Below are 11864 nucleotides of genomic sequence, written 5' to 3'. Positions count from 1 at the left end.
GTGAAATGTAGTGCTAAAATGAAGCTTTATACCTAAAGTTTCTTGCAATTTCTTCCAAAATCACGAAGTAAATCTAGGATCCCTATCTGAAATAATAGATAGTGACACTCTGTGCAATCGAACAATCTTTGAGATATACAACTCCTGCAATTTATCAAGTGAGTAATTGGTACGTACTAAAAAGAAATGAGCTGATTTCGTCAATCTGTCAACAACAACGCAGATCGTATCTTTCTTTTTCAGAGATAAAGGCAAACCTGATAGAAAATCCATTGTTACTCTATGCCACTTCCATTCAGGAATCATAATAGGCTGTAATAAACCTAACGGCACTTGATGCTCAGCTTTGACTTGCTGAAAAATCAAACATTTCAAAACAAATTCTGAGATATCAAGTTTCATACCATGCCACCAATAAAACTGTTTCAAATCATTATACATTTTCGTGCTTCCCGGATGTACTGATAAACAACTACTGTGTGCTTTGATCAAAATCTTCTGAATTAAGCTCAGAATTTCTTAGTACACATATTCTATAGCCAAACATCAAATAGTCATTAGGCTCTAATCGAAACTCTGAATTAGGAGTTGACTCACACTGATCTCGTTTTGCTTGCAACTCATTATCAAATTTTTGAGCCCCATAAATTTGTTGTAGAAATAACGGCCTTGATTTCAACTCAGCTACTATTGAACCATCATCAGAAAAAGCTAATTGTGTGTTCAAAGCTTGTAAAGCAAATAAGGACTTTCGACTCAAATCATCAACAACTACGTTTGCTTTCCCCGGATGATAGTCAATCACTAATTCATAGTATTTTAGTAATGCTAACCATCTCCGCTGTCACAAATTGAAGTTTTTTTGAGTCATCAGATATTTCAAACTTTTATGGTCATGCTAACCATCTCCGCTGTCACAAATTGAAGTCTTTTTGAGTCATCAGATATTTCAAACTTTTATGGTCAGTATAAATATGGCATTTCTCGCCAAACAAGTAATGACGCCAAATTTTCAATGCGAACACTATCGTGGCAGCTAATTCTAGATTGTGCATCAGATAGTTCTTTTCATGCGATTTCAGTTGTCTCGAGGCATAAGCTACAACTTTGCTTTCCTGTATGAAAACACAACCCAGGCCATTTAACGAGACATCACTAACAACTACAAATTCTTTACCCGACTCAGGCTGAATTAACACCAGTGCCTTTGTCAATAATGCTTTCAATTGTTCGAAGCTCTTCTGGCACCTTTTTGATCACTCAAACTTAACATCTTTCTAAAGGAATTGTGTCATCGAAGTCGCAATCATCGAGAAGCCTTTCATAAACCGTCTATAATAGTCATCTAATCCCAGAAAACTACGGACTTAGAATATATTTCTCGAAGGCATCCAATCTATAATCGTAGATATTTTACCTGGGTCAACTCGGATACTCGCGACTGAAACTATATGTCCCAGAAAATCGACCTCTCATAGCCAAAACTCATATTTGCTGAACTTTGCAAACAACTTTTTATCTTTCAAATTTTGTAACACGATTCTCAAATGCTCGGCATGCTCAAATTCATCATAAGAGTAAATCAAAATATCATCAATAAACACAACTACAAATCAATCTAAATATGGCCTGAAAATTCGGTTCATCAAGTCCATAAAAATAGAAGGTGTATTTGTTAATCCAAATGGCATAACAAGAAATTTGTACTGTCCGTACCTTGTTCTAAATGCAGTCTTTTAGACATCGGAGTCTTTAACTCACAACTGGTAATAATCCGATCTCAAATCAATTTTTGAAAACACAGTTGCCCCTTTTAACTGATCAAAAAAAACATCTATTCGTGGCAAAAGATATTTGTTCTAGATCGTCACTTTGTTGAGATGCCAATAATCTATACACATTCTCATCGTGCCATCTTTCTTTTTCACAAACAACAGCGGTGCACCCCAGGGAGAGAAACTCGGTCTAGCAAAACCTCTGTCTATTAATTATTACAACTGAGCTTTCAATTCTTTTAACTTTTTCAGAGCCATTCTGTACGAAACTACTGATATTGGTGTTGTACCCGATATAATTCAATACCAAACTCGACCTCTCTGATAGGTGGTAAACTCGATAACTCTTTAAGAAATTATAACATCTCGAATTAGGGTCTAGTTAGAACAGTGGTTTTTAGACCGAAAATTTGAAATAGAAATAATTATTTATTTTATGATCCATGATATGATTACATGTTTGTATGAAATTTTCATGAAGAAATTCTATGCCTAAAGTGTCCAATTTGACTTTAGGGACTAAATTGAATAAGTTGCAAAACTTGTGTTCTAGAAGCTTCAAGCATGAAATTGTATTAGATTATTAATTAGAGGTCCTTAAATAGCAATTTGACCAAGTTCTAAAATTTCGGACAAAAATGGGCATGAATAGGAAAAATTTGAAAGAAAGGCTTTAAGGGCATTTTAGTCATTTGGTAAATAAAAGAATAAAAAGAGAAAAATGAAGCAAAATTTGCTCATCTTCTCCATGTTTGTACCAAAATTCCAAGAGACACCATAGTTATGGTTTCTTCACTTTTCAAGATCAAAAGTAAGTGCATGTGTATGTTTGGACGAAATTTTAATTAGGATGAAATTTAATGGCCCGGTTTTGTGTGAATGTGTTTGTTTAAGTCCAGTAATGCCTTGAATCCCATCCCGACGTTGGATACAGGTAAGGGGTGTTACAGTTAATGGTATCAGAGCTACGGTTTAGTTTGTTCTCAGACTACGTAGCATGTGTTTGAGTCTAGCTATACATGCCATACATAAATTGTGATAGTGTGACGACTCTTGACGATTTTAAACTGTGTTTTTCATATAGTAATGGATCCCGACAGAGTAGTGGTGGATGATGTTGGAAATAACGTGCCTGCTCCTACTGAAGGAGCAGTATCGTTTGATAGTAGACCTACAACTATTAGTAGAGGAGAAGGAGGCAGGAAAGCCTTTCTTCATATGATAGATGCCTAATACGTGAAGTTCATTCGAACGAACCCGAACACTCAACCTCCTCTATCCCTTCGAAATCCCCAACCCGTACCTCAAGTGCCCCAAGGTATGGATTTTATGAGATTTCATAGAACCCCAGTTGATAAGATTCGAAAGCAAGGAGTCGAGGAATTTAGGGCCAATGCTGATGATGACCCCGAGAAAGCGAAATTTTGGCTTGAGAATTCTATTCGGGTATTCGATGAGCTATCGTACACACCCGAAGAGTGTTTGAAGTGTGATATTTCCTTGTTGAGAGATGCGGCATATCATTGGTGGAAGACACTAGTTTTAGTGGTTCTGAAGGAAAGAGTCACATGGGAATTCTTTCAAGAGGAGTTCCGAAAGAAATACATTAGTGAGCGATTCATCGATCAAAAGCGTAAGGAATTTCTTGATTTGAAACAAGGCCACATGTCAGTTACTGAGTACGAAAGAGAGTTTGTATGGCTCAGTAAGTATGCTCGAGAGTGTGTATCCTCCAAGGCTAAAATGTGTAGAAGGTTTGAAGACGGACTTAATGAGGACATTAAAGTGTTAGTGGGTATTCTTGAGCTGAAGGAATTTGTTGTGCTTATTGATCGGGCTTGTAAAGCTGAGGAACTGATCAAGGAAAAGGGAAAAGCCAAGGTTGAGGCCAGATATGTAAGGAAGAGGCCGATGAGCAAGTCACTTCCATCCCAGTCTAAGAAATCCAGAGATATGTAAAGGATGGTTATTATAAAGAGAGGATGTTTACAAAGAGAGAATACTGAAAGTAAGATAGAAGAAAACTAAATTATTTTTTGATGCCTTGTTTAGGCTTCATACATGGCTATTTATAGCAAAATTCCTAAACTCTATTCAATTTTTCTTCAATCCTGAGTAGTGTTTCTGATAAGGATGAATTTATTGTGGCTTCCACGTATCCTGGCATTTGTCACATCACTTTTTTGTTTATACATAGATGCCTTGCTTTTTAAGTTACCACCTGTCTTGAATTTCTTCTTGTTTTTCCACGTGGCTAGCTATTTTGTTTTTATCCTTCTTGGATATTGTCGAGATCCCAAGTCCCTATTTCATCTAGGTGTAATGATTCTGGTGACAGTCTTGGTTAATTCCAAGTCTCCTAGGTGTTTCTGATTTTATTGATTATGTGCGATGGAAAATCATCAATCTCTATATTAACTATCTTTTTTAACAGCTTTAAAGATTCTTCATCTCTATTTTTCTAGATATTTCCAGTCTCGTCAGCTACAATCCTTCTTCCATCTATCCAAAGTTTATAACTCTGATGTTGAAGTACATGCTGAGCTGTTGTTATTAAATCAATCCCTGTTTGGATCTGGTAATAATTAAAATTATTATAACACTTTTCAATGTTTTTGATCAAGTATTCTTGTCTTCTTTGACAGTTGATAATTTGGGACTTCCAATAATTTTTTGAATAATCCAAATTTGATATAGCTGATAAAATCTTTCTTTTTCAGCAATACAAATAAGGCTACTCATTTGAATATAGAAATAGTAATAGAAATCATCTTGATTTACTATTTTGATAATATAGACTTAATAATTGCTGGAAAATCTTTTAATAAATTAAAAGAAAAATTTTGAACAACTATTTCTTTAACAAAACCCCATTCAATATGCTTCTATCAAATGGTTTGTGATCAAGTCTAAACTTTATAGTAGGAGTTTCTTCTCCTAATTTATTTATAAAAACAAATGCTTGTAAAAAGTATTCAGAAAAAGTCTTTTGAAATTGATTATGCTGATTGCAAATAATTCTATTTGTGTTTTGCAAAAATTTCTATTGGTAAAATTTTTCCGACTTTATTATATAAACATATTCTAAATACTTTATTCATAATAGGACTATTTGTTCCTTTATGAATAAAATATTGAAATATATCAAGAAGATTGTTTATGTCCTTAATATCCATTGGATAGGGATTGTTTCAAGTTGTTCAAAATTTTTCTTTTAATTTATTAAAAGATTTTCCTGTAATTATTAAGTCTATATTATCAAAATAGTAAATCAAGATGATTTCTATTATTATTTCTATATTCAAATGAGTAGCCTTATTCTATCCCTGTCTAAGAAATCCAGGGATATGTATTCTCGTTCTTATGTTTCGGCTGGGCTTTTTACAGAAATCGTAAGAAGAAAAATTTGGGTTTTAAATCTCAGGCTACATCTATGGCTAGTGTGGGTAATGATAGAGCTTCCAGACCTGAGTGCCAACAATGTGGTAGAGGTCATCTTGGTAAGTGTAGGGTAAGCGATGGATCTTGTTTCCGATGTGGTTCGTAAGACCACTGTATCGAAGACTGTCCTAGGATGGTCGAGAAAGAAAAATTTTAGAGTACAAGGCTGGGTAGTACGGCTACAAAGGGGAGACCCTCAAGAAATACCGGTAATGGGGCTAGTAGTAAAAATGTAACGAGGGATATAGCAGTGAGGTCTGAAGCTAGAGCTCCGGCTAGAGCCTATGCCATACGTGTGCGTGAGGACGCATCTTCTCCCGATGTGATTATGGGTACTTTTTCTCTCTATGACACTTCTGTTATTACCTTGATTGACCTTGGTTCTACTCATTCATATGTGTGCATGAAATTGATATATAGCATGAATATGCCTGTTGAGTCTACGAAATTTATGATTAAGGTGTCATACCCATTAGGCAAGCATATTTTAGTTGATAAGGTATGTAAGAAATGTCCTTTGATGATTAGAGATCATTGTTTTCCGACTGAATTGATGTTATTGCTGTTCGATGAATTTGATGTTATATTGGGCATCGATTGGTTGACATTTCATGATGCTATAGTAAATTGTAGACAAAAAGTTATTCAATTGAAATGTGAAAATGGTGAAATTCTTCGGGTTGAATCAGATGAGTCAGATAGGTTGCCAATTGTGATTTCTTCAATGTTTGCTCAGAAATGTATTAGAAAAGGATGTGAAGCTTATTTGGCTTATGTGTTGAATACAAAAGCATTGCCTTGGTGAAAGTGTTACGGCAAAGACATGGGGTTGAAGAGGCTACATGGGAGCCCGAAAAGGCCATGAGGAAACAATACCCAAATGATAAACCGTAATTCATACATATTTTTATCCCATGCTTAGCACATTTTATGGATGATTTTTCTTTAAAATTGGTGAATTCGATGCTCCTAATGCCTTAATTTCATGTTTTATACTTAGGTAAGCATAGAAGAATGAAAGGAACAAAAAATAGGCCAAAAACAAAGAAAATGGGCCAATGTACGAAATCAACACGGCTTGGACCTCCTCACACGGGCAGACCACACGGTCGTGTCAATTTGGCAGAATCAAAACACGACTCACACAGGTGGACCACACGCCCGTGCCTATTTAACAGGCTTGACCATAGCCTTAAGAAATCGCACACAGGCGTGTCACACGGGCGTGTTCCTGCTAAGCCCAAGTTTAGTCTAATTCGAAAAAGGCCAATTTTGAGGGTTCTTCGGCATTCTAAAGCCTATATATACAGCCTAGAGGAGGAGGAAAAGGGGGCACAGAGGAAGAAGTAGGGAACTGCTCAAGGAAAGCCGATTGATCCATCTTAGAAGTCGGATTCATCATTAAGACTGAAGATCTCCCCTCAATTTCCCTTCAGGAGTTTTGGGTTTTTCTTTATGTTTTGTATTCATTATTCTTCTGAGATGTTTACCTTTTTAGTTATGAAATAAAACCCCTAAATACCTAAGGGGAATGAAACCTAAGACAGATCTTGTTATTATTATCTGAATTGTATGATAAATATTTGACTTGTTCTTAATTATGTGTTCTTAATTCTTGTTTTGATATTCCAGGATATTGATTCAAGTTAAACTTTTATTCGGAGGAGGAATAGACCTTTTCTAAGAGTACATTTGTCATAATTAAGCGGATTTTATTGCACGCCTAGAGATAGGGTGACAAGATTTTGCCGGATTAGGGTGAAACCTAAAAAGGGGATCCATAGATCGAGTTAATGCAACCCTAGGGAGTTAATTAGAAAGAGATTTCAATTATTCAACCTAGGGTTAGACGTTGTTAGTCTCGAGAGGAATAATAATATAACTTAGGGATTTCTACGGATCAAGTCAAATGAATAAATCATCCGATTCAGAGTCAAAAAACAAGTGAAGTCTAGGTGGACTTTTCCTTAAGTATTGTCTTAATTCAATCGCTTTTTCAAAAGTAATTCCCCAATTCTATTTTCTGTGAATTCTTAGTTTAGTTAATTAGTTAGTTAAAACAAACCCCATTATTCTTAGGCTAGATAATAAAAAGATAGTAATTACTAGTACTTTTAGTTCCTTTGAGTTCGACAATTCGATCTTGCTAAAGCTATACTACTATTCGAAAGGTACACTTGCCTTCATCGTGATAATAGTTAGTTTTAAGAACGATTCATTATAAATATTTAAAGCCTGTCATGAATATCACGTATCAAGTTTTTGGTGCCGTTGCTGGGGAACTAAGATATTAGGAACACTCGATTTTTATTACTTTAGCCATTTACTTATACTGTAATTTAAATTTTATTCTAATTTTTATTACTAATTCTTCTTTTTCCCTTTTTCTGGCAGGATCTTATAGTTTATGACTAGAAGAAACCCGTCAGGACTATTACTTTTTGATAGTGAGATCGATCGTACAGTTCGCAAAAACCAAAGAGAAATAAGGCTAAGCTTAAGATACACAGAAAACGAGTAAGAGAACGATATTCAAAACACAACCGAGGAGATGGCTAAAAACCAAGAAAATCCCTACCTCCTGCAATTGTTGTTAATCAAAATGCTGCTCCGTGCACTATGTATGATTATGCTAAACCTTCTTTAATAGGAACTGAGTCAAGTATAGTTAGACCTGCTATTGCTGCAAATAATTTTGAATTGAAACCTAACACAATTCAAATGATAAACAGTTTGTTCAGTTTGATGGTTAGCAGGACGAGGATCCCAACGCTCACTTGGTAAATTTCCTAGAATTTTGCGATTCCTTTAAAATTAATGGCATTTTTGATGATGCCATTCACCTTCGGTTGTCTCCTTTTTCGTTAAGGAATAAGGCTAAACAGTGGTTGAACTCGTTACCACGAGGGTTAATCATTACTTGGGAACAAATGACTGAAAAATTTTATTAAAATATTTTCCACCGACTAAAACAGCCAAATTACGTAATGATATCTCTTCTTTTGTGTAGATGGATTTAGAAACACTCTACGATGCATGAGAAAGATACAAGGACCTTTTAAGAAGGTCCCTCACCATGGGTTACCACTTTGGCTACAGGTTCAAACGTTCCATAATAGCCTGAATCCTTCAACTTAGCAGATGATTGATGCAGCCGCTAGAGGAATTATCAATAATAAGACACCTGAGGTGGCTTATGAATTTATTGAGGAGATGTCACTGAATAACTATCAGTGGAAAGTTATGAGAACAAAGCCGACGAAAGTAGTCAATGTTTTCAACCTCGACGCGGTTGCTATGCTGTCCAACCAAGTAGAACTCTTAAATAAAAAGATTGATGGTTTGTGTGGTTCTACTTAGGTACATCCAGTGATGAGGTGCGATTTGAATGGAGGAGGAGCGTACACAGAATATCAACCTTTCAACCCTAGCATCGAGGAGGAACAAGCCCAATATATGGGTAACAATAACTCTAGATTCCAAAATAACTCATATAGTAATACTTACAATGCAGGTTGGAGGAACCACCCAAATTTTTCATGGGGAAGCCAAGGAAACCAGAGACCACCTCCAAGCTACCAACAACGACCCTACCAACAGGAAAAGAAGCCGAACCCTGAGTAGATGCTAACAAAATTTATATCAGTGTCAGAAACTTATTTTTAGAATATCGAGATAGCACTTAAGAATCAACAAGCATCGATCCAAGGGCTCGAAACTTAGATTGGACAGCTTGCCAAGTTAATTTCAAAACGACCACAAGGTAGATTGCAAAGTAACACAGAATCTAACCCAAGGGAGCAACTTAACGCGATTACTAGTCAAGATGAGGAAGGGTTAGTCACACTTAAACCAAAACCAAGGCAAGAAACTAAGATAAGCAAAGGTAAAGGTGAGGTAGACCACAATGAGCAGAAACCAGTAAGTACAGAATACAAACCTCGTGTGCCATACCCTAATGCAACAAGGAAAGACCGCTCAGATGAACAATTTGGTAAATTCCTTAAACTCTTAAAAAAATTACATATTAACTTACCGTTTATTGAAGCTCTATCGCAGATGTCAAATGCAATGAAATTCTTAAAGGAGCTTTTAGAAAATAAGCGAAAGTTGGACGAGGCTTCGCATGTGAAACTAAACGCAGTTTGCTCAGCTATTCTACAGAATAAACTACCCAACAAATTGAAAGATCCAGGGAGTTTTACAATTCCTTGCTTAATTGGTAGTTTAGATGTTAATAATGCATTAGCTGATTTAGCGGCTAGTATTAACGTCATGCCTTACAAAATGTTTAAACAACTAGGTCTTGGGAAACCCAAATAGACTAGGATGAGCATTCAATTAACAGATAAAACTATAAGATTTCCTTAGGGTATAATTGAAGATGTGCTAGTTAAAATCGATAAATTTATATTTCCCGTCGACTTCGTTGTTCTAGACATAGAGGAGGATAGCAACACTCCTTTGATTTTAGGAAGGCCCTTTTTAGCAACTGCTAGAACGATTATTGATGTTGGCACAGGTAAGCTCAAACTTCGTGTGGAAGACGAAACAATCACCCTTCAAGCTCGCAATTCCAGAAACACATCAAAAATTGAAGGTGATTGTCTAAACCATTCTACTAAAACTGACAATATAGTGAAACCTACTTTGCAGGAAATGAGTTTGAAGGAAGTACATGAGCCATTTTTAAGCAATAGTAGAGGACCTATTCATGAAGAACAAAGGCTTCAAATCGAGGAGCTAGATGAATGGTGGACACATAAACCAAGAACACACGATAAACCAAAACTATGCCAGAATAAGCTCAATACCTTTCCAAATCAACTTAAGGTTGGAGATAAAGTTTTATTAGATGCCGCAGATCCTCACATTGTCACTGCCAAACCGAATGAAGAAATTCCTCTTACGGTACTTAGTATTTTCCTATTCGGTACAGTCGAGGTAAGTCATCCCAAGTTCGACACTTTTAAAGTAAACAATACCCGCCTAAAACCTTATTTTAATGAGATTCATAGCAGGAATGAGGAGTATAAACTCTTTGAACCACTATGACCATTCAATGGAGAGGTAGGTCGAGCTTAGACTATAAATAAGTGCTTCCGGGAGGCAACCTGAGCACTAACTCTATTAACTTCTTTAAATTTTAGTGTTTAACACCTAACTTACTAATAGAGCTCTTGAATACAGGTTTACCACATAGACACGGCCAAGCACACGGGCATGCTTAGGACCGTGTGGAAACAGGGCAAAGATTTTCCCTAGCATGAGCTACGATAAATCACCACGGCCGTGCGACATGGCCGTGGGCTAACCTGCCAAAACAATAAGGGCGTGCGACACGCCCGTGTTTTGAAACTGTGGGTGAACCTGTCAATTTAACACGGTTGTGTGCCTATATACACGGGCATGGGAGAAGCGAACGGAGATCGACACGGCCGTGCAACATGGCCGTGTACACCAATGCGCTTAATTTCGAAAAATACGAAACGCACAGGCCGAGCTTAGAGCACACGGGTGTGCCCCACGGCCGTGTGCCCCAATTTCTCTATAAACACCTATTATTTATCTTATTTTATTTTTAGCTCTATATTTTGAAATTTTTATTTTATTTTATTTCCATTTAATACTATTTTATCCTGAGTTTTTTACAATTTCTATTCTTCGGCTATTTCATTATGAGTAGTTATGCTTCAGTATACCTCTTAAAGAGTTCCTGATTTGCTCCCATAGCTACCACCAGATATAATATTCTTTTGGCACAGGACTTATGGACTAATGAACCTCTACCATCACCGGAGTATCCTCCTCCACCCCCAAGCCGATTATTCTCCAAACCTCTAGTTCAAGGAAATTCATTCATCACTCAGGAAGTTTCACTTCTCTCCCTATCTTATATTTATATTCTTTTCTATAGATCTATCTTTGTACATTGAGGGCAATGTACATTTTAAGTGTGGGGGGGGGGGGGTATTCATTTCACTATCAGAAAAATCACTAAATGATTGCCTTGTTCTCTTGAAAAGCTCTCATATCATGTTTAGGATAAATTTTGATTGATTGATGACTTTTATTGATATATCTTGAATTAAAACATAAGCATTTATGCATTGATTGTTTAAACTTTAATACATTAGGGAATCAAGCATGATAAGTTGATTTTTGAAGAATTAAAAACTTTTAGGTTGTTTCCCTAAGTTTAGGTATTATCTTGAGTTAGAATTCACAAGTTAAAACATCAAAAAGTCATATTTTTTGTGAGATCTTAAGCCTTTAGAGTATCTATTATTTCTTTCATGCTCACTTTCGTTATGAGTGCATCAGTATTGAATTATTATTCTAGAACTTGCTTGATTATGCATGTCAAGACCACACCATTTGATTTGATATGTCAAACTGAGAAAGGCACTTAGGTTTAACCTACTCACTCCACAAAAGCCTGCCTTCACAATTAACCCTTAGTGAACCCCCTTGAGCCTAACAACCCATTGATTGATTTACCCTCAATATTAACCCATAACTCATTATTTTTGAAGTCCCCTAAATTAATTTGATCCCTATTTTTGTCGAGATTTGAGTTGGAATAGTTGCTTAGCTATGTTTTATTCTATTTTGTAATTTGACTTGTTCTTAAAAAAAAATACATGT

The sequence above is a fragment of the Gossypium arboreum genome, chromosome 2 (genome assembly GCF_025698485.1).
Source record: "Gossypium arboreum isolate Shixiya-1 chromosome 2, ASM2569848v2, whole genome shotgun sequence".
In the NCBI taxonomy this organism is placed as follows: domain Eukaryota; kingdom Viridiplantae; phylum Streptophyta; class Magnoliopsida; order Malvales; family Malvaceae; genus Gossypium; species Gossypium arboreum.
Note: the sequence above shows the minus strand (reverse complement) of the source record.